The sequence below is a fragment of the Battus philenor genome, unplaced genomic scaffold, assembly GCF_028537555.1.
Source record: "Battus philenor isolate CCGP_79_NKW_IND1 unplaced genomic scaffold, ilBatPhil1.0.hap1 SCAF_15, whole genome shotgun sequence".
Classification (NCBI taxonomy): domain Eukaryota; kingdom Metazoa; phylum Arthropoda; class Insecta; order Lepidoptera; family Papilionidae; genus Battus; species Battus philenor.
The window spans coordinates 6,283,631-6,307,529 of NW_027181677.1; the positions used below are offsets into that span (position 1 = coordinate 6,283,631).

Consider the following 23,899-nt stretch of genomic DNA (forward strand, 5'->3'; position numbering starts at 1 on the left):
CTCCTTAAAAAAAGAGCTAAAATTTTAAATTACATTTTGGTATGTTGGTATTTTTTATGTATTTTGGTATGGTATGTTGCCGTTAAATAACAAATAACGCATTCATGATGTGTCTTTAATTTTTTTTTCGTAAATTTAGTTTATTCATTTAACAAGTTTTTTTATATCTTCCCTAATTATGAACTTTAATGTTCAATAGTTTCACAAGGTCTGTAAAAAAATAAATAACAGATAGTAGTATTCTGTTTATTTAAATAAATAATATCATCTCTGGTAATGTACATCGATGTATGTAGGTTGCGGATTCAAGATTTGTCCTTCCGGATTTAAAGTATGAAAATATTTGGCCTATTAGACTCTTAAATTTATAAACGAAAGTGCCCCGAAAATCTAGAAAAAATATTGTTCATATAAAATGGTTTCTTTACCAAATCAGACTTCTGCGTTTATTTTCATCGTCAGTAAAATGTTCTTCGTATAAAGTTTTGTGAAGTATTTCAAGATACCTAAAGTATTTTTAAATGTGTAATAAACTTGCAGGCCACTTAGTAGATCTTTATTTTTAAGCAATAATTTTCACGGAACTATTTGAATAGAATATGTAAGTATTCGTAAGGTATTCACGGAAATTCGCTCAACGAAAAGAATCTTAATATTGCTTTTGCTAATCTCCTCTGGTTTTTTATAATGACCACACACATACATAGGCAATAAAGTTTTATTGGTATGTTAGATTTATGACGAACTTCGCTGATTTCTGCGATGTAATATTGTTATAACAGGACAAGATTTTAAAAGCATATACTAAAACTTTAATTAAATGTACCAGTTTGCTGTTAAAAAATATAATTAGCAATTTTCGAAGACCATGTAAAAACATAAAAGTATTTAAAAATATTCGATTCGAGAAAGATTCTTTGTATCTTTGTGACATATGGCCGCCGGTGCTTTAAGGTTCTGTCTGGAGACCGTGTACCCGAGTGTAGCGCAGGATGTCGCACTTAAAAAATGGACAGACGATCTTTCTTTAAAGTTGTCGGAAAACAATGGATAAGGTCGTTTTCTGTTAAAAATCCTATCTTGAAGTTTGTGCCTAGCAGCGAACGTCTTACGTCTGAAATAATTATTATTATCTTCTGCAATAGTAAAACATAGAAATATCAGTAATATTAAGGTAGCAGGTATTAAATGACACTCACGTGCAAGTCGATGTTAATTGGAGACATATTTTACTACTTAAAGATTCTTGTTACGGTGGATATTCCTCGTAAAAAATGTCGTGAAACGTAACGTGTAAATTCATAATGAATATTGACGAGGTTCTAGTCTGTGATACAATATTGCCGGCTTCTCTAGATGCAGTTCGCAACTATACTTTTAAATGCAAATATAACATTCCGATGATTCCAACATTAAATCAACAGATAAGAAACATCTTTATTGATGTTAAAATATCCGCTCTTTAATTAGAGCAATAGGTTTTTTGTCAGAAAACTGGTAATTAATTACGAAAGAAATGTATAATTATTTATCAATGTATCTCGATTGATGAATAAATCCAATTAAAGATAATTAAAGCCGACGTTCTGGAAAAAACGCAAAGACGGAAGTAACCTATTATACTTATTATTATTCCTACAGAAAATCTTCGTGAAAACATATGACGGTACCGAAGGTATATGACAATTTAAATGTCTACGTGCTATAGTCCTATCGTTGGAGCTATAAATAAAATAAGCAGCTTTAATAAACTTACTACCATTGGTATTTTATTGTAGTGTGAAGGTTTTTTAAGTGACAATAAAGTTGGGCCAATTACGTCTCTGTTTTATCAAGCAAAAAATTTAAGAAGTTCATTGTCATTTTAGTCCATAGATGCCCACTGCGAGACATAGGCCTCGGTAAAGATATATACGCGGAGATATACTATAATCGCCACGTTTGGCAGGGGGATTGGCGATCGCAATGTGGTATACGCAGAGTAAGCTGCTGCCCGTCCTCTGGACACCTCTGGAATGTGAGCAGGGGCAATCCTGTATAATTAATGAAAAAGGTGTGAATTATATAAGATTGTATCTAATTTACGTAATGTGAATTATATAAGAAGTATATTATATAAAGAATTTTTCAAAAAATCTATAATATTAAAATTATTTTTTATTTACAATAGAGCTCGAGAATTAATTGCGATATTACTATATTAATGACACTGTAAAAGCGACAACAAAAAAATCAAGTTTGTTGTGCGCTCTCCTCAATTCAAAGCTCGCTTGGAACAAACTCAGATGTAAATTGGAGAATCTTTTATAGGGCAGCTTAATCTGATTCTTGTTACTATATACTATCAAATTGGACACTTCTTATATTATTCTCATGTCTTACACGAGTCCTCATTTTAAATTATCCTATGTGGATAAAAATATGTATACAATTTATTATACACTTAAGTAAATACATGCACCTTAAGATCAAATGATATTTATATTCCATGGGTTTATCAGTACAAAATCAAACTCAGTCTGTCAACATTGTTTGAAAAAGAACAAATATCCCGACGAAGGAAATTCACTTATGTAAGTACATAACGCTTATTCAGGCAATTTATTAACACGATAATTTAAATGTTTTTGCTTTATTATATAACTTAAAACTTGTTATAAAATCGTCGTTATTCTCATTAAAATTTTTGGAACCTAAATATCGAGACTCTTTACGTTAAAAAACATATGAGGTAAGTATACATAATTAAACAACAAATATCAAGAAAATGTTCTTTCTTTTTGTTTATTATATAGAGGTTTTATTATATTATACAAGGATTAATTATTGAATTTAAAGCATTAAAGAATTGAATGAATGAATTCAATTAAATAAATCAGTAAAAAACCTTGTAAAAAATTATCACTCTAAAATAATTATTTTACATTTTAAATAAGACAGGCTAATACGTGCAGTCCAAAGTCTGAAGAAACAGACAGTAAACAAGAGTTAATTTTAAAATGTAGTAATCTGAATTATGTTTTTATTACTATATTGAAACGTTATTCATTATTTCAGAAAAATTTGATCTTTGGATAGATCGTACTCTAATTCACAGAAAATTAATCACACACACATTTACTCATTTAAAGCTTTTGTACCTAACCAATCACCCTAAATAGGGGTCTAAAATATTTATATTGCATCAATACGAGTTGAAGCTACGCTGCGCACGCGTCTAGTTTAACTTACGTTATCATTATCAGAGAACGTCCGCTAAAACCGGTTTAGCCGAAATCTCGTTTCACCGAAACTTTGTTCCGTCTGACTCACGTGTCAGCATTCTCCTGGAGATAACTTACTACGAGATAGTTCATTAATGCAATGACGTGTTTAATACCTGTTTGGTAATTTCTGGTTTCCTCATGCGTTGACTCATGGGGAACCAAGCGGCAATGATAAAATGAGTTCTTTTCAATCTTTTTCTCTTTTCTGCTTATAGTTACTTTTTGTTTGGCTTTATTTGAATATCAGTCCCCCGGGATCCCGGGAATTAACCCACGACCTACGATAGCTCAGTCATCTGGACTAGCCTGTCTACCACTGCTCTTCGCAGTAATGTACAGGATATAAAACGAAGTTAGATGATATAGGAAAAAGACAAAGAACAGGGACGGTTCTGTCACAAAGGGAACTTTTTTCAGACAACCATTTGACGGACTTTAGTTAATAAAGAAAAATAGAGCGAGCGATCATGGAGTAATATGTGGAACAGGGTTCACATATATACATATTACAGATTACTTATATATATATATATATATATATATATATATATATAAATAAATATAAATATATATACTCATTGTAGTAAATAAAATACTATCATTGTGTATTATACAAACAAATATACTTTAAATTATAAATAAGTTATTAATTATTTATTGGTAGTAATTATTTTAGTTTCAAGTATCATTTAACAGTTCCGCGTTGTGTGTATAGTGTTTAATAATAAAGGAAAAAAAAACTTGATATTATTAATAAATATCCGCCTACTCAAAGCCGGTTAGTGTAAATTACATTCAATATGTTATTTTTGTAAATTTATTACCAATTTGTGATTTAAATTTAAACTATTTTATTTTTGGAAAATATTAGAAACGCAACAGATGAAATTAAGCAAAATTTATTAAAACTTTTAAAGCCATGTGCTAAATTATATCTAATAAAATATTTATTTGGGACTTAATTTTGTTACTTCATTTTCATAGAAAGTTAAAAATATGTTATTTTGTTATATTTTTCCTAATTTTCTCCTCCTTCCAGCGCAAACACTTTTTTAAGGACATGTTCCAGAACTAGGTTAAAAAGCAAAGGTGACAGGGCATCTCCCTGCTTAAATCTGCTTAAGAGCATAAGGTTATAGGGTACGCAGACGATTTAGCGTTAATGGGTGAAAACTGCAACGAAATCCAGGAGTCCGCGAAAGCACTTGAAGAGGAAGCCACTAAGATGGGTCTCAAGATCAACATTAAAAAAACCGAGTACCTCCTCATGAAACGATACAAGAATAAGCGTGTTCAACGAGATGACCTTCATGTTGGAAACGTTTCATATTAGGGAGTGGCGAAGTTCCGGTATCTAGGCTGCACCATAACGGATGACAACACCAGAGAAGAGGAGATCGAGATCCGTATCCAGAATTCGCTGAGATGCAGTGCAGCACTTCACAAGGTTCTAGTGTCTAGGCTCCTAAGCAGAAGTACAAAAGTACGTATCTACAAAACCGTAATACGACCAATATTGATGTATGGCTGTGAAGCTTGGACGCTAACTTTGAAAGAAGAACAAAAACTGTTAGTGACGGAATGCAAAATGCGGAATATCTTGGGACCAGCGAGAAATCAAGACGGATCTTGGAGGCTCCGAAAGAATGCCGAAATTGAGACTTTAGTAGCACAGCCAAATATCATTGGCGAATGTAAAGCTCAACGAATTCGCTGGCTTGATCACTTGGAGCGAATGGGATCGGATCGGAGCGTGAAAGTAGCGTACCTGGAAAAACCGAGGGGTCGAAGATCAGTGGGTAGACCCAGGTATCGCTGGATCGATCGCGATGAGGCAGACTTGCGCGAATTGAATGTCAGCCAATGGCAGACGATGGCACAAGATGGAGGAAAGTGGAAGTCTCTCGCTTCGGAGGCCAAGACCCACTTTGGGTCACTGAGCTAGCGGAGTAGTAGTAGTAGTATTTTGTTATATACTAGCCGCTTACCGCTCGCTTCGCTAACTTAAATATCTCCCCATAAATTCCCTTTGCAGGTGGAATTTTGTAAAATGCGTTCCTAGCTAGTCTCTACTATCTCTACTATGTCTTATATATATCTCTACTATGTCTTATATATATATATATATATATATATATATATATATATATATATATAGATATATATATATATAACTCTTCATTGAATTGTTTATAACTTAAAACTGCAGTGCATATCTTTCCTGTTTACTGTGAAGTCATAATAGAATTTCATTTAAAGGTGGATTTATGTTTGCTATATAATACAAAAATAGTATACATTCAACAGTAAATATCATCATTTATTCCTATGTCTCCAAGTATGGGCAGAGAGCGTCCACAGTACGTCGCCATCCCCAGCGGCCTTGAGCCTCGCGCTCGCGCGTTACTTCGCTCCACGTCATTCTAGCTGTCTTCACTTCTGCAGTGATCGTCCGCCGCCAGGTTTGCTTTGGGCGGCCACGTCTTCGCTTTCCTTGAGGATTCCATTTTAGGGCTTGCCTCGGTATGTGATCAGGGTCCCTTCGGAGCGTGTGGCCTATCCAGTTCCACTTACGGTGTTTGATCTGCTGGTCTCTGTCTGACATCTCACCGTAGCGTTCCCAGAGGTTTACGTTAGAGAATCTCTTAGGCCAGTATATACCGAAAATACGTCAAAGGCAGTTGTTGACGAAGACTTGGAGTCGACGCGTTATATCTTTGGTAACCTTCCACGTCTCGCATCCATAAAGCAATAAGATTTTCACATTGGACCGGAATATTTTGAGCTTAACTCTCCTAGTCAGCTTCTGTGATAGCCATACAGAACGGAGCCGTGCGAAGGCTGCCTTTCTCTTGGAGATTCTCGAAACAGTGTCCTCTTCGGTCTCTCCAGATTCCGATACTACGCTACCGAGGTAAGGGAATGTGTGGACTCACTCCACTCCCTCTGTGCCAATAAGTAACGGCAAAGAAGCTGTTGCTCCGGACCTTATTTCTTGGATCTTCCGGATGTTAATTTTAAGACCTGTCTCCAAAGCCTCTCGTCGTATATCGTGTAGTTTGGCTTGGATTTCGGCATGTGTGTGGCTCGATAGGCATTTGTTATCGGCATACTCCAAATCTTCCAAGACATTGGATAGTCTTCACTCTATGCCACGGCGTTTGCCGTTGTTGGTGGTGTTCATGATGCCATCCAGAGCGACAAGGAAAAGAAGAGGAGAGAGGAGGCACCCCTATCGCACACCTGCATGGACCCTTATACCTTCCGAGACAATCGACCAATCATCAATCAATCATCATTCGAAGAGACCGTCATGAGTCCCTCTACAAGAATATTTCCCTTAGATGGCCTTGATTACGTTGGTGATTTTCTCGGCTACACCGATTTCATGCAACCAGTTCCAGATACAACTCCATCTCAGCGTGTCGAAGGCTTTTTAAAAGCCCACAAAGGTCAAATACATTTCCCTTTGCCATTCTGATGCCTGTTCGAGGATTATGCGTAAGGTGTTGATCTGGTCCGTACACGATCGGTTGGGTCGGAAGCCAGCCTGTTCTTTGCAGCTGCTACAGCCCCCGATAGCCTGTCCAATATGATCCTGCAGAGCACCTTAAAAGGAATCGAGACCAAAGTGATACATCTCGAATTGCCACATTCACTGAGGTCCCCCGTCTTGCGTACGGTGATGAGAAGAAGGCCCTTATTCCAGTCGTCGGGTAACTCTTCGGCTAACCAAATGTTCCTCAAAAGTGGCGTCAGCGCGCTAGCAGCGGTAGATAAGTCAGCTTTCAGCATTTCCGCTGTAATAAGGTCCACTCCTGGAGCTTTCCTGTTCTTTAGAGAACACCTTTTTTTGCCTTCACTACTTCCTCTCTCGAAGAGGAAGATACATCAATATCCAGGCTTTGTGCAGGCAGGCTTGCAGCAGCTGTCGCCGTAGAGACGGGTTCATTCGAGAGTCGGAAGATCTCGTCGAAGTGCTCTCGCCAGCGTTAGCGCTCCGATGCTACGGTAAGCTGTCCTCTCTTATCTTTCAAGGACTTCTTCTTCCTCTCGTTTCCGTTCCCCGTAAGTGATTTCGCCGCCTTGTATACTTATCTGAGATTGCCGGAATTGGCAGCGCGTTGGGCGCAATCCGCATCACTTTCAGCCCTTACTCGACCATGACGAGTACTGCGGTAGATTTTCCGGCGAATCCGTCTATATTTCACCTTCAGGTCTTCGCGCATTGCCATGTCGCTCGTGTCCAGATGTTGAAGATGAAGTTGGCGCCTTTCTTCAATGAGATTCCAGGTCATCTGTGACATCCAGTCTTTTCGCGTATATGTTTTATGGCCAAGAATGATGGAGCTGGCTCTATGTAGGCCATTTTAATGTGGTCCACTCCACGTTGACAGATGTGGTAGAGGTCGTTCCGAGAACGGAGAAGCGACTCCGCAGCTCCAACCTAAATTTGTCAGCTATGTCTGGATCTTGTAGCTTTTTAACCTCAAATCGTTTGCCCAGCCTGGTAGTCCCCCTAGCTGCTCGGGCTACAGTTACTTTGAGCCGCACCTCTGCCATTACTAGGTAATGGTCACTATCGATATCCGCGCCACGGCGGTTGCGGACGTCAAGTAGTGAAGAGCGTCATTTGGAACTGATGGCTATGTGGTCGACTTGGTTCCTAGTGATTCCATCGGGTGATCTTATGTGTATTTGTGGTGGTCTCCGTGAATAAATAATGTGCCTCAGATGGTAAGGCCGCTGGATGTTCTCAGTTCTCCGAATCCATTTCTGCGCACTTCACTGAGACCGAGTACATGCAGCATGCATTTTAGCATCTCTGCTTCTACTTCGGCTAATCGGCTATCTCGTGTTCGCACGTTCCAGCACGCAATTCGTGTCCGTGTTTTCATGCCAAGGGTCGTCGTAGTTTGATCGGTCCGGTTATTAACAGTTTCAGTTTCTTTAATTGTTTAGTTTCGGGTAAGCGAGTGATTTGCCCACCATACCCTAACCTGCTGGTGGGGCTGCCACCTTGGAGCCTACGGGCATGCTCGGTTTTATATCGGGTTGCCTCCCTAGTGAGTTATTTCTGTTTTAAGGCGCGGAAGGTTCGCCTTTTGTCCTGCACCCTCAGCTCAGCTGCACCTCGAGGAGGCGGCCACGAGGTTGCGCGGTTGCAGCAGTTCTCCGGAAGATCGACGAGGACGTGAGGTGACTCATACTGGCCACGGCTCTGCTTTAAAATTGGTGTTCCGCCACTAACGCAGCATATGATTTTTTGGCATTTTATAGGTAATACTATTCTCACATATATCGATTTCCACCAAGATCGTACCCTGACTTCCAGTTAATATACATAAACCTAAAATATTTTTAAAAGATTTTTTTCGTGCGTTTCAAAAATTTCAGTCTTTACTAATAACGTTAATAGTATTTTAAAGTAAATTAACTTTAACCATACTATATTTAAGTTAAATGTATCGAAAAACTTAATAACATAATCAATGCTAAAACTAGATATGTGGCGAGAAATGACTGTTCGATTAGGAGTGAGTTAAATTTAACAATTTAACTTTCGTATTCGGAAAATGCGTATGATTTCTGGAGTCAACAGTCAGTTTTAGTAGGTCATCAATCGTTGCCCTAACATTGTATACTTTTATCTCAATAAATACTTCTTTTTACACTATCGTAAATTTTTCAAAACTGCAATGATTACAAAAGTCATTTATGTAATGTTATTATTGTGTTGGATAGACTGAAATTCGATTACTGGTAACGAGCCGGTAATTAATATATGCGGACTGCAAGGATCATTGACCGCCGGTCAGATCGTGTGCTCGTTTATTCAAAACTAGATCGTTGTAGAGTTATCTTGGCTTGCGTAATTTCCTAATTAATTCAATGATTATGTTGTCGTGATATAAAAGATACTAAAATGATTTTAGGATAATCTTACGGATAAGTATATATCCCGGAGTAAACCCATGTGTTAATAAATCAAATATAAAGTATGTGTGTGTGTGTATGTGTGACCTTTTAATAAGCATGTAGAAGAATAAATTATGTTTTATTTAATATCAATAGAAGTGAAACTATCGTAAAGTAACTATTTTTTAAAAAAGATAAAACGTTTACTTACCACCTCCGATTTTTTGACATAGACTATACCCAATGATAAAATTCAAATTATTTTATATAATATTTTATATAATATCTATTATATAAAATAGAAATTAAGAAATAGAATTTAAGAATTGGTTTTAAAGATATATCATTAAAGTTTTTTAAATTTTATTAGTTCTAAATTGTTACCTAAAATCATAATTAGAAAATGGATGTTAAAAAGTATTATCAAATACAACATTATCAAAAGCAGCAAATCCGTTTTAATGTTAGAATTGTAAAGTTAAATGTCGCGCAAAATACTCTTTACTGCCATCTATGTTTCCTTTTAGAAACTACATAGTGTTTCGTATATTTTTGCTATTGGACGCTAGATGGCTCTGCTAAGGTATGTTGTAAAGTAAATATTCAGGAAAAAGACGATTTTTATTTTTTGTAATCAATACTATCAGAAGCGCGTCAATAGTTATGCAATAGCTGCTGTAACTTAATGTACCGTTTACGGTAGAGTTATGCTCCAGTGAATGCTGTTTAGGGCCGACCTTTTTACATTTAACTACCCGTATATTTGTCACAAAATATGTTAGACCGACGATTTCGCTTGCGTAAATGTATTGATACGAGTAGGAGCTACTTGAGAGATGCCGTTGTGGAACGCGCGATTGATAATCAAGGGGCTCAATTTAAGACAGAGAGCGGATTCAAATATGAGAAACATTTCCTAATAGATTTAATAGAATTTGTATTTACATTAAAACGAATGAATACACAAAAGCCTACAAACATTTGAAAAAGATACATGTTTAAAAATAATGTAATTCATTTCAAAATTAACGATAAAGTAATGTATATATAATAAAAAGCATACAATATTTTGTGTAAAACTCTACGTTTCTAGCATTAAATCCTCAGATGGCGTTTTTAATAATGTAATACACAGAAAAATGTTTCTTTAACCTATGAATGCATAGGTTTTTTTTTTTATCACATACACGATATAATGGCAATTATTCCGTTATTTGTAAATTTGAAATACCACAGAGAAATATCCCTAATGTCTTTTTCTGTAATAAAAATTAAATATATAGTAACCTTTTTAGGTTGTCGGAAGACGCCGGTTTCAGGTCGCTTCCAATTAGTTCTTTCTGAAATCTCTATGGACGTTCTATGGCTAATATTACGATCGTAAAGTAAAAGCTAAATTCAAAAATCTTTGAGAGGTTCTTCATTGTACTTCGTTACAAAAATTAAAAAATGTTACTGAATAATTAAATTTTTGACTCGTGTATTTAACACAGGAAGTGGTTGAATTTCTTTAATTACTCAATTAAGAATTGGAAATCATTAAAAATATTTATTTGCCTTCAATGTCAATACTTCCGTTATATGTAAATCACATTATGTTTTCTACTACGAAGCTTAAAATTCTTTTTCTTGTATATACAAATCAGATCTTACTGATTAAGTGATTAAGACCAGATAATGTCGATATTTATATGTACGTATTTGAAGCCATATTGTTAATGTGTTTTTTTATATCCTACTTAATCAACAGCGTTATCATGTTTTTTTCTATCTATTAAATGCCATTCAGGCGCTGAAAGTGACAACCGTAGAGTGATTTGAATGAATTATAATGAATTCAATTTGCATTAAAGTAATCAATATCTTTTTTTTTTACTTGCCGTGAATTAAGTCGTAGTGATTAATTAATACAATCATTGGTTTTAATGTATGACGCAAGATATACATTTTTTTTTGTAAATATAAACAACATTACTTTAGTATCAAAATTTTGGAACCGATAATGTAGGATTATAAATTATACAAATTATATCTTTGTTAATGGACAAATTATAAGTTATTTTTAATATATTTACTATTTCCGTATGAGTTTGATTATAATTACTACATTGTTATTTTGTACCATAATAGGTACCCACGTTTTTTACGTGAATATTGTTTTTCATGAATTTAGTTAGAGAGATATAGTGATAACATAATTCTCGTTTATATGTCGATAAAATTAATTACAAGAGTGTAATTTTTAGATAATTATTACGATGAGTTTTAGTGAAAAATCCAAAGTAATTAGGAAAGCTATTAATCAAACGTATACCGTGATAAATTGAAGGAGTGTTAAGAATGTTTAATCATTAATTACATATACAAATATGAAGGCGCGAATAATACTAAGCAGGGTATGTGCGTGAACCGACGCTTCGAGGATTCAGTCACATTTTCATCGTTAGTCGTACTCACGCTTATCTTTCGTCGTTCGCGCCGCCGCTCGAGTGGTTGGAACTAGTAAATCTGGCGTTCTGCGTTCGTAGTCACCGCCGCTATAAATTTATTGTCCATTCGCGTCTGTCATGCGCGCTCGTCTTTGATCCCTGGCCCTAAAAATCTAGCAATCCAACCTTTGTGCTTCCAATTTCTGTTATATAAAAGTTTATTGTGTTTCAAGAGAAAATTAACTGTGTGTGGATTACAGTGTATTTTCTTTAAGAAGCTTTAAATTTGTGTTCTTAATTTATATATTTTTTGGTAAGCAACTACAGTTTTATTTGCATAACACTACTAAAAGTATTGTATTAAGGATAATGTTTATCTTTTACACACGATTTTAGTTATAAATTATTATATTTAGAAGCAATTGTGGCTAGTAGCAACCGTGCAATTACTTTTGATAAGTCCTCGATTGTGACATGAATGTAAAATAGATCAAGCAATTGAGATAAATGCAATTAAGAAAGAAACCCTTGTACTATGTAACAAAAGCTATTAAATTATAATTATATGAGTCTTACAACTATTCTTTATAGGTGAAACAATTTTGTGAACTTTTGACTTATCATGTGAGTAATCATTGCGATACTTTAAGTGTATAAAATAGTGTATATTATTAAAGCCGCATAAATTATGCCAGATGTTCCCAAAAAATTTTCCATACCAAACGGACATATGTATGTATTAACACTATGTATTTTATGTTTACTTGAAATGTAAGGTATGAAGGAGATGACTGAATTTTCATTCGTATCTGTCTTTTAATATATTATAATCAAATTGATATATTCGTTATTTATAGAATTTTGATATTAATAATATGGCTGTCTTTTTTAACATTTTCGTAAAAATTTAAGTTCATATTTTACCTTAAAGCTATTACTTACGTTCCCACTTCTTTGTCGCTTGACGTTCATTATTTTGGTGAATTCCGAAAATGTATGTCGCATACAACATGTTTGACATTTTATACGAAACACGTTAAAGTTTATTTACCTTATGATAATGTATTGTATTAACAACGTAATCTTTGAAATTTTAATGACTGACGACGATGATAAAATCCAGGAGTTTTCCATCAGGGAATTAAGGTTGATAGAATATTTTCCCATCTGGCATGATTTTGGCATACTCTTAAGCTGTTGTCATCGTAAACCTTACGTGACAGTCATCTTCTCAACTGTCTCTCGTCTCTTATGTAAGCACGACTAATAACATTAGTCCGTCTTTCTGTCATCAATTTTATTTTCAAATTATAGCTTATTTTTCAATCGCTTTTTCCCATAAAAATTTTAAAAATCAATGTTATAGAAATCAAAAAAATTGATTACTCAAGTATCTCGAATTGAAATTAAGCGTTCCTTCTCGCAAAAGAATTATTTTTAATTTATCTCTTAAATATATATTACTAAAACAGTCTTCGTTGACTTTATTAAAGGTAAAGACTTGTCATAAGCATCATCATTTCAGCCGTAAGATGTCCACTGCTGGAAATATGCCCCCTGTCATAATATAATAAATATATTTCAATTCTTTTAACATTTTGTTTACAAATATTTTCTCAACAGAATTTTCGCAAAAATGTTTGACGTATCAAAACACTTATCACATTAATAACTCTTTGTTCTATTTCCGGTTTAAAGTTTAATCCGACGTCTCAAGTCTAGATTTATATCAAAGCATCAGATTGTTCTAGAACCTGATACACTCGGTGGTTGAACAAGACCGATGTAATTACAAACGGTTGAAGGAATGCAACAACGCGTTGATTTTCATTGACCATAGTATGTTGAAGTTAAGGGCAACGGACTTTATCGATGTGATTAGATATAGTTTATTAAGGAGATATACTGGCTGCTTTATTAAATAGTATTTTTAGAAGGCGAACATTGAGCAATTGCAATTCATTTGGCTTAACATTATCAGCGTGCAAACGTTCTAAACATGATATTAAATCTTCAATAACACGGTCATTATATTACGGAGAAAAAAATAAGTGTCGTAAAATTAAAAGAATTCTTGGGTATTTATTTTATAATTTTCCTTTTTCGATTCTTATTCCTTTTTTATACTGATTATATTATTTATTAATTATTTACTTACATATAAACACAAACTGCAACTAAAAAGATGAATGTGTTCAAATGCCTTATTTAAAGACACAACACGACAAATGTGTTGTTATATCTTCTTAAAGAGAGAAAACATGAAAATAATTCCGCGAAAAGCTATAATAGAACACATTTTCGCCAAATCAAACAAAATACAAATAAATTAAAACATTTGTATTTAGCTGCCAAATGTTCAAAATGAATAAGTATATATGGTGTAATAAAGCATTACAATGAAAGTAAAGTTAATAATTAATAATCATTAAGGTAGGTAATCTATATAAAGATTTATTTTCTCCATAGAACTGCAACTGTTCTAGGAGTTTAGAACGCATGTAACTATTATATTTTATTATTGACCTGTGCTTAACAATCTTTGTAGATTCGGTAGAGATTACAAATGTACGAATCATTTATTTCAAATTTGTTAAATCGATATTGAAAATATATGTACCGTAAAATTTAATCGTCCATTTTTTTATATTCTAACAAACTACCTGCTACATATATTTATGTAGTATATGTGTTTATAACTTCATGAGAATCATAGTTGTAAGTTTTTAATGTGGAATGTACAGAATAATTTGATGACAGTGACGATAATTATATATTAATTAAACTAGTATGGTTTTGTTTTTTTTTTCATTAAAAAGTATTTAATACTTGTTCTAAGACAATTATGTTACAGTCGAGAAGCCTATATTGAATTGTAACAGTTTCTTATGCTAATATTAAATCTTGCCTTGGACTAACGCTCATTCCAATTATCCCTTTGATGAAGATATATATTGTTTATTCCCTTTTTTTATTCGAGCGGTGATAGCCTAACGGTAGAGAATTGAGACGCGATCGTAGATAGCTGGTTTGATTCCCGCTATACAATCTTATATTTCGCACTTTGTGCATTAATTATACAGGATTGCCACTGCTCAGAAACAAGTTTCCAGAGGATGGCGATTGCCAACCCGCCTGCCAAGCGTGGTAATTATAGTAAATCTTTACATAGATACCTTTGGGGAATGCCTATGATGAATGAAATGACGTCAACCTTGTTTATTTATTAAATATAAAGCCTGTTATTATAGGTTATACTGTTATTATATATTATATATATAAAGGAGTATCTTTATTTATACTTAAGTAATATTACCGTTAGATGCAATCTCCAAATATAAATGAAAAGAGGAATGTTTAGGAAATTGTTGGTATTTGCTAGTAATTATTTATTATATTATACGAGCTTAATTTTATAGACACTTTTACGAGATGTTTCCCTGTGAAGTGTTCGTTGCGTCATTAAGGTTATTAAAAGTCCTCGAGAACTGAACAATATCGCAAGAAGTTTGCAACAATAAAACAATTAATAATTAGTATTGAATTTAAAAGTTTTTTATGCGACCATTTCTAAAGGTTAGTAATTTTTAATCAGAATATTTGTTGTGATTTACTTTAAACCACTTTATAGTATTGTTTACGTCGGTTTTCAAAGTTTCGTTCTTAAATAATATTTTATTACATTTTTGTTAGTAAGTATCGTGTGTTCATTGTTAGGAGACAATTATCTTCTTAGAGACATTGCATCAGTTATAATCGACCACAGGACATCGGGGATTGGTCATCGAATAATCTTTTATACTAGAACTAGACCTTTCTCGTAGTCATATTCGTTCCGATGGAATATACTGGTTTCGTCACGAAGTTTGGTCTATGTTTTTTATCAGACCTTGAAGAATTGTTGATACTAGTGAACTATTTTGTTTAACGGAGTGATAGTTCGAAATGCGCGATCTATAAGTAACAGTTTGTAAGTACAGCCTCCCCTGTTCGTTAATGTTTTAGTGAAGTAATTTAAATGAAGTTTAAGCGTATTAAAATTAAAAAAAAATTTAAATTTTCGTTTTTGTGATATCGATATATTTGTGTGAAATGGTTTTGTATATCATCATTCTTCTTTAAGTTATAAGTGATTAAGAGAGCAAGCGTCCTTGCACTTATAATTAAAAATTATAAGGATGGCTAAAAACTAAAAGGCGAATAAACATTTTTATTACTTGAACCAGTATCGTTCGATTTATTTCAAAATAATGCCTATTTCTGAAGGTGCATATTCCACGAGACATTATTTATGTACTTCGTTCAGTATGGTTTAAAAGATTTTGTTTTGGTTCATTAAGGTGCAAAAGAACGTTGTATAAAATGTCACTTTGATCACAACGGTTTTCTCTGTCACTTATATGTATGGTCAAAAATAATGGTTATTGAATAAAGGAGCTTTTAATAATTTTGCCTTCAGTGTGAAGTTGAAAATAATGGTTATTGAATAAAGGAGCTTTTAATAATTTTGCCTTCAGTGTGAAGTTGAAAATAATGGTTATTGAATAAAGGAGCTTTTAATAATTTTGCCTTCAGTGTGAAGTTGAAAATAATGGTTATTGAATAAAGGAGCTTTTAATAATTTTGCCTTCAGTGTGAAGTTGAAAATAATGGTTATTGAATAAAGGAGCTTTTAATAATTTTGCCTTCAGTGTGAAGTTGAAAAGGTAAAGTAAATTATTTTATAATACCATAATGTATAATACAAAATATTACAAAGTTGGTAATATAAATATTTTTCGATGTCGATTACGGGTGTAAAATCTTGGACTATTTTACTAATTACTTAAAAAAAAAAACAAATTTTAATGTGGAAGAAAGCGATGATTCTAATGCCATCTTAAATTGCATTAATCCTTTTGGTATATTCATCGCTGAACATTATGTTAGATAAAATAATTTATAGTCAGTAATTACTTTATTGTTACCCTCTTGTCTAAAGCCGTAGGTGTAAGACCAACGGCACTGAAACTGAAGTTTATGTACCTTATAAGCAAGCACACAGTTGCTCAGCGAACAACAGAGACACAATAAGCCTCGGAACCCGACATAGGCCAGCGGATTGGTAATTTAAAGTGGCAATAGATACATAGCAGGCAGAAAGGATAGCCCCTGAGACCTAAGGTTCTGGAATGGAGATCATGAGCAGGCGTAGCCTTTATCCACAAAAATCGGACGATTTTGTTAAAGTCGACAGAAAAGTGAATACATGTCGTTTCTAATCGGTCATATTGGAAGTAGGTCTGTATGTGGACGTTCTATAGCCGAATGATGATGATTTCATCGTTTTTAAACAAGGTAGTAAAATATTTGACCCTTGATTTAAACGGTTTAGATTGATTTAAAATTATATTTTTGCATGCAAGGACATGAATTGCGCTCACGAACATCAAAGTTACGTTCTCAACGCCCAACTCTCAATTTAGGATCAAGCAATTACGGTCCCTTTTAATAAAAGTAAATATTTTCTCAAAATTATCGGCATCTGTCCACCAAAAAACTTATTAACACCTCTTCGTATCTTGATCATATGGCGGCCGTAACTTGTATGAAAAGGTGTGTTTATTAACAGCTTAATTTTAAAAAACAAATTTATGGACTTCACCCACTTAAAAAGCGAAAATTATTCTTGAATTTTCATGCATTTAAATTGATTTAAAATTAGTTGTGGTTAACTTTATCTTAAACTTTTTTACTCATATTTTGCTTTATTTTGATTCCGCCTTCCTTCTGGTATCATCATTTCAGCTAGAGATAGGCCTCTCTTAAAAATTTCTTATAATGACTACCCAACAAGATGGTGATGATACTGACGTATTATGATACAGTTTGCCCATGACTGCATAGACTAAATATGTAAAATTAATCTAGGGAAGAGTCATACAGTATCTATTTTCCGTCCGCTTCGGGAATTTAATGACTGCTACCTTAATCCTCTTGCGGGTCAAATTTCGTATAATTTACCTTAGTTGACCTCAACTCGGCGAAAGGGATATTATTACGAAATTTCAAGTATCTAAAACATCTAATGCTCTTTACACGTCGTGACGAGTCTGTACATATGTGAATATCTCTTATATACATACATTGATTATTCTTTGAAGGTGTATATGACGTACTTGTAAATTTCCTTTGTATCACATGTTTCTTTTATATCCAGATTGTATTAGGTTGTAACTATTACTCGAGCTTATTGTTTATAAGTATTATTATTTAAGGTAATTTTTAAATATAGCCTAGAAGAAAGGATGTTTTTTGAAGTTTTAGAAACTTTTGAAAAATATTTTGAATAATAGAATTAAAAAATTTCTGCATTTAACACTCACTTATTACTCACATAGTAGAATTGCTTAATCTAGCTATATGGGGATGCAAGGATAGTGCTACCGAAACCGCTGTACTGCGCCTTAGAAAAACGCAGCGAAATGGGGCCGAGGTAAAAAGCACCTGCGCAGCCGCTGCAGGCGTTGACGACAGACTGATGCAACGGCGCGGTACAGCGGTTGTAGTAGAACTATAGAACATTGGAGCTCCTCATTCACAGCCGGGGAACTAGATTTAGATAGAAATTATACCAATGCCCTTCTCCGTCCACTATGACAAGGCCTTGGCTTCGAATTCAAAGTGATCTGCTGCAGGTGCACATCTTGACCCAGCTTTGGCACGCTTTTCGCGGGGTAAGGGAAGTTCAAGCTTTATCCTAAGACATTGAAGTGCTTGGAGACCTTCGTTGAAATCTATGAGTATGCGAAAGCGTTTTCGTAGTCTTAACAAATAGACTTCAAGGGTTAGGGTTTTAGTCGATACGTGTCCGGCTTAACCGTCTCGTTGTAACCGTGTAGGATATCCCTATTAAGTCGAAAAAAGGTGCGAATTCAAGTTTAATATTTTTTAAAACGTTTGCCGTTCAGTACGATTGATTTTTTATAGTATACTACACCTTTGAAAAACTAGCGAATGACAAAAATGTCTTCTTCACTCTGGTAACATCTCGTTATTTTTCCATCAATTAAAATAGAGCCAGTTTACTCATGCACTACACTTGTGTGAGAACATCGTACTTGTGTACCAAGTATCGATATCACGCGGTTTCAATTACTGTCCACTTGCTAAACGAACGAACTGTGCCGGTGTTCAACTGTTCATTGTTTTTTGTACACATACATATATTCATCAAAATTAAATGATAGATAATATTTCAGGTTCCTTCAAGTGTATTTATCGAGATTTACCATTTATTCAAAAAAATTTAATTTTTTTTACTTTAATTTCAAAAGGGCAGTTACAATTTAAAGCTTCACTTAGTGAATGTTCTTTTATATAGGTGACAAAGATTTAAGTCAATGTATTGCCAACACTTGGACGAGATAAGTTTATAGGGCAATAAATTTGGTAAGAGGTGAAATCGTTTTTATTTCAAAGGTTAAACACATTGTACAGAGATCTACAATGTCTGAATATTTCGAACATTTTTTGGTAAACAATCAGAATACTGCATATTAATAATTAATTTATAAAAAACATGTCTTCTGGATGTAAATATAAAAAAAACACATTACCTATTTTAAATTGAGTTTATTTGTAACGATGTCTACAAAATTTTACTTGTCAAAAAATTTTAATTTGGTATTTATTGGTCTGGTATTATATGGACTGCAAACACTGGCAAAAAATCTAACCAAATAATTTTTTATTTTAACTAAGTGACAAATATTTTTTTCTGTGGACAATGTTTTTCTTTTATTTTCAGTTAGTGCATTAGTTAATTAAAATGACACCATCAGTATAGTTGTTAGGTAAACATTTATGTCACTTGTTCCTTTAGTTTAAATTTATTAGGAAAGAAACTGAACTTGATTAACTATTTTCTCTCTATTTATATTTTACAAATATAGAGTTCTAATGCTTGATGCATTTCTAAATTAATCGTAAATAAATTAAAAGTACGTGGTTATGTTCGATCATTATTTCATAACATTAAAAAAATTGTAAGCGTTGGGAATGCAATCTGAACTATAAACTAATGCAAGCTTATTTTTAGCTTTTGAACTTATGTGTCATAGGTTTATCTCTAATTACGTGTTACGTGCCGGTGTAGACTTGCCCAGTTGAGTGCTGTGAAACCTTGACCAATAGCGCGGTACGCCATTTTATTTCAATATTGTCCGCATTATCAGCTTATTATTGTACATTATTGTCCTTTTGCACTTTATGTGCGATGCAAATGTGTTTTCGTTGTCACTTTCAATTGCCTTATCCATTGCTGGTGATTTATATAATCTCCCTGTAATGTGAACCTGTTTTCTTTATGTTCATGAATGTTTTTACTGTAAAATGTAAAATGAATTTACGGATTCTAATATGAATAGGCACAAACACATGATAGTTATGATTACTTTTCCTAATCTTTGCTGTGTAAATATTAATTTGGGCCGGGTAATTCACTTCCTAAATCCTCAGCTTATAGGCGAAATGTATATAACTTTAATTTTTGAAACCTTAAATTGACAAAGCGAGCAAAGTTTTCCTTTTGATAATAAGCGACACTATTTACTGTAAAATTATACCGATAATGATTTTTTTAATAAAAATTAAGGAAAAAATAATTATTCAAGATTAGCTTTGTAAGACGCAAGGTGATGATTAAAAAGAAATTTTACTAATATAAATTAGCATATCGGAGAAATAGCATTAGTAGTTATTTTTTAGACTGACCTTTGACTGCCGACACCAATATAATTTTGGTGATTACAGCACACTTTAAATACAGCACAGTTTCGAAGTATCTTATATCTGACTGACAGCGTTTTAAGCGATTCGCTCGCTCCGGATCCTTCAAGCGATAACTCTCTATCTATTCCGCCGGTGAGTGGTTCTTTGATGAATTGGTTCGTATATAGTGACACATTAATTTTTTAAAAATATTTTAAATTCAAAATTATAAAGTCTAAATGTTCCCCTCTATTTTAGACTCATTCCTTTAGTCTATGCCGCCACTCCTCAATCGTTGCACGCACTATGTTCATATCTATTTGTTAAATATTTTTGTCAAGGATGACTTCAGGATCTCTAGATTTTTATACATAACACTCATTTTTCTTGTAGTTGGTGTCTTAATACAATAATATAACAAATTTCAGCGTAACATTTAAATTATTGAGAACGTCGAAAATTGTAAAGGCGAGTGATCACAACGGTGTAAAGCGATGACTACTGCTTGGTCCTCTTTAAGAGTCTATTCCATAGTAGAAAATTAATAAAATAATGTAATTTTAGCGCCGTAATTTAAAAAAAAAAGAAATTAAAAATCAAATGCCAGTAAACAAATTTATATTATTTTTTAAATTACATCGTTTTCGTTCCAGTAACGATATTTTAGAAACGACTACGTATACTTACCAACACAGACGATCAAATATTCGTCTATCCTCAACGATAATAACGTTAATTATTTTAACAGTGAAGCTTTTTTATGACTGCGGTCACTTCAAATAGTATAATTGGTTTAGTATTTTTTTCAAGCTGTTTGGTGGATAAAATAATAGTTATGATATTCATCTAGAAAGTCTGCCGCTACTAAAAGGATGATTATTTTTTATTAAAAACATTTTTAACATATTCACATTTGTTAATTAAAAAACATATTGAATTTTTTGATACGATTTGTGTGTGTATACATGAATTTTATAACAATTTAAAAACCGAATTCGGAGCGGTTACTTTTGATTTCGTTTACGACTTGCCAAAGTAACATTAATATTGGGTTTATTGCATACTAAACCTACTTGATAATTGTGCTTCGCCATATCTTATAACTTTTAAAATTTTTATGGTTAATTAATAATCTTGAGTACACACGTAAGCATAATTTTTAAACATTTTTATATTTATGTTGTATTTCTTTGTCTGTAATCAATTTTGTTGTCGACTGTGGTCGAGAACTATCCACCTGATAACTTCGTCGTCGTTTTCTATACTTTCATATATTCCCGAAACCTCCAGGTCGTGGAAAGTCACTGAATATGGACAGTGCAAGGCCGGTGATTGTGGCGACCTTTGGGAAAGGCCTATGCTTGATGATGATGATGAAATAATTTTATTATACAAAAACTTTAAGTTTACAAATAAATTATTAATTGTTTGAATGAAAATATATGAAAAACTGTTAAAGGAAAACTGTTATTAAAGGATAAAATCAATAAACAACCGTCATAACTTACATTTACACGTTCAAGAATATTAAACAGTATAAGCTCATGTTAGGGCGGAAATAATCCGATAATATACACGAAATTAATACTCTTTCTCTTCCATAAATTATTTAACTCCGCCCCACGTCATAACAAGTGCTGGACTGCACATACTGCAGCCGTTTAAAGATACAATTATTGTAAATAAATTACAGTGCGTTTAACCAAAAGTGAGAGTCGTAAATTTATCAAAACAATTCACGACCTCTGTTACCGTTCCGAACAATCCTTACAAAAATGATTCGTAGATGGCATTTTAAATAAACAGATATGCTACATTGTACTTTATGATTCTCTTTCACGTAATACTTTTATTTTGTATAACAATAAAAAACTCACTCGTACATGTCGTTATTTATTTACAAACGGGAAAAAGCACTTTAAGTTTTAAGACATCGAAATCACATTGAACCTCATCTATGACCAACAAATTCGTGAGACGTGAAAACCTTTCTGAAAAAGCGGCAAAACATTTTGCTTATTGTTTTTGGTCCTACTCTTGTTCTCCAATTAATTCTGTTAGATTACATATTATGTTAATTTTGATATTGTTTTCATTTTAGTCATTTAGTTGTTATTTTTGTTCACGTAATTATGATAATAACTTTTAATTAATAGTGTCTACTATTTTATGAATGTTGTTTAGTGTTTGCAGATAGCTTGTGCATTTGAAAATGAGTATTCGTTTTAGTACAACGTCAATTCGCTTTATAATCTTACAATAAAATAGGTAAATCATAGGTTTAGACGTAGGCATTTTTTTTATTTTACATTGTTTGCGTAGTCTCATTTGCAGAGGCAAAGACGGACTTGCTGTTAATATATGGTATACCTTATCCAAAAATAAATTGTTTCAAAAGTAATAAAGAACCTAATGATAATAAAGTAAGTAAAGGCATTTTCAAAATCGAATGACTACTTATTAAAACTAATTTTTATTAACTATCTGTTTCTGGAGACTTAACGCTGCCAAAATTTATTGTCCTGTCGCGATTTTAATTGAAAAAAAAATGTAACATGCTTCTGTTACCCCATTTTGTTACAGTGTGAGTATTTACACATATAAACCTAATGACCCCGTATATACAGTAACAATAGTGTTATTTATTATTAATAACATTTTATCTGATACTGATTCGTCAATTGATGTCAATTATATGTTTAGTGTGTACATACCTTTATAAATAAGAAACTAGAAACGTAAGTAATTATTTAAAGTTAATTTGATAATCGATAAGTATTATTGCATTATTTGAATCATCATCAATCATGAGTTGAATCCATAACATTAATATTAATCACGTATCCTATCTTTGTAATTAAAGTTAAGTAGCTAAAATTAAGCTCATTAGATTTGAGATCCAAAGAAACTTTCAAAATTATTGCATATGTTACGATTAAATTATAGATTACATATATAAATATCAAACAAAAGCAAACCGCTCTAAATACAAGAGTTAAAAAAATTACAATGTCTTATGCTTTTAATTACGATAAAAAGCTTAAGGCAATATACTATTTAAGTAATTTAAAATGTCAGTCGTCGAAATTATATCCAACGTTTTCCTTGTGCGCGGTTCGTTTAAAGAGATATCGAACCTGTCATTAGAAGTGTTGTGGGTCACTCGTCACGGCTATCACTCAGGTGACGTAATTACCGTGTTTTGGCATATTGTGATTGATGTATAAAATGTATGTCGTGAGCTTTTATTGATACTTATCTTGCATTCAATGGCGATTACCGGTAGTATTGTTTGGGTTATTCAGGTTGTAGGTCAACACTAAGGAGATATTTTTTTATATTCAGTTTTCTTTGCTTTCGAAATTTTTTATAAAATCCTGTTACAAATAACATGTAATCTCTTTATTAAAATTATTACATGGTTAAACATTTTTACGGTTAAGGTTTGCGTCAGTACGTGCCTATAGTTTTGGTTGATGTTCGTGCTTTTAGCCAGTACTTTTGTGGATCAGCTGTACTAAACTTAAAACCACT

General features: G+C 33.1%; 1 protein-coding gene across 2 annotated transcripts in view; it reads left to right on the top strand.

The window, feature by feature from the left end:
* Nucleotides 1-23,899, top strand: part of for (cGMP-dependent protein kinase for) — a 161,404-nt gene that overhangs the window by 19,558 nt on the left and 117,947 nt on the right. Inside the window, exon 1 of one of the 2 annotated variants that reach the window (XM_068761742.1) lies at nucleotides 11,873-11,927. The exons of the other annotated variant lie outside the window; for it this stretch is intronic. The gene's annotated coding sequence lies outside the window, so the exon portion shown is untranslated. Of the gene's footprint in view, nucleotides 1-11,872; nucleotides 11,928-23,899 lie in introns of those variants that run through there. 2 annotated transcript variants of the gene reach the window in all.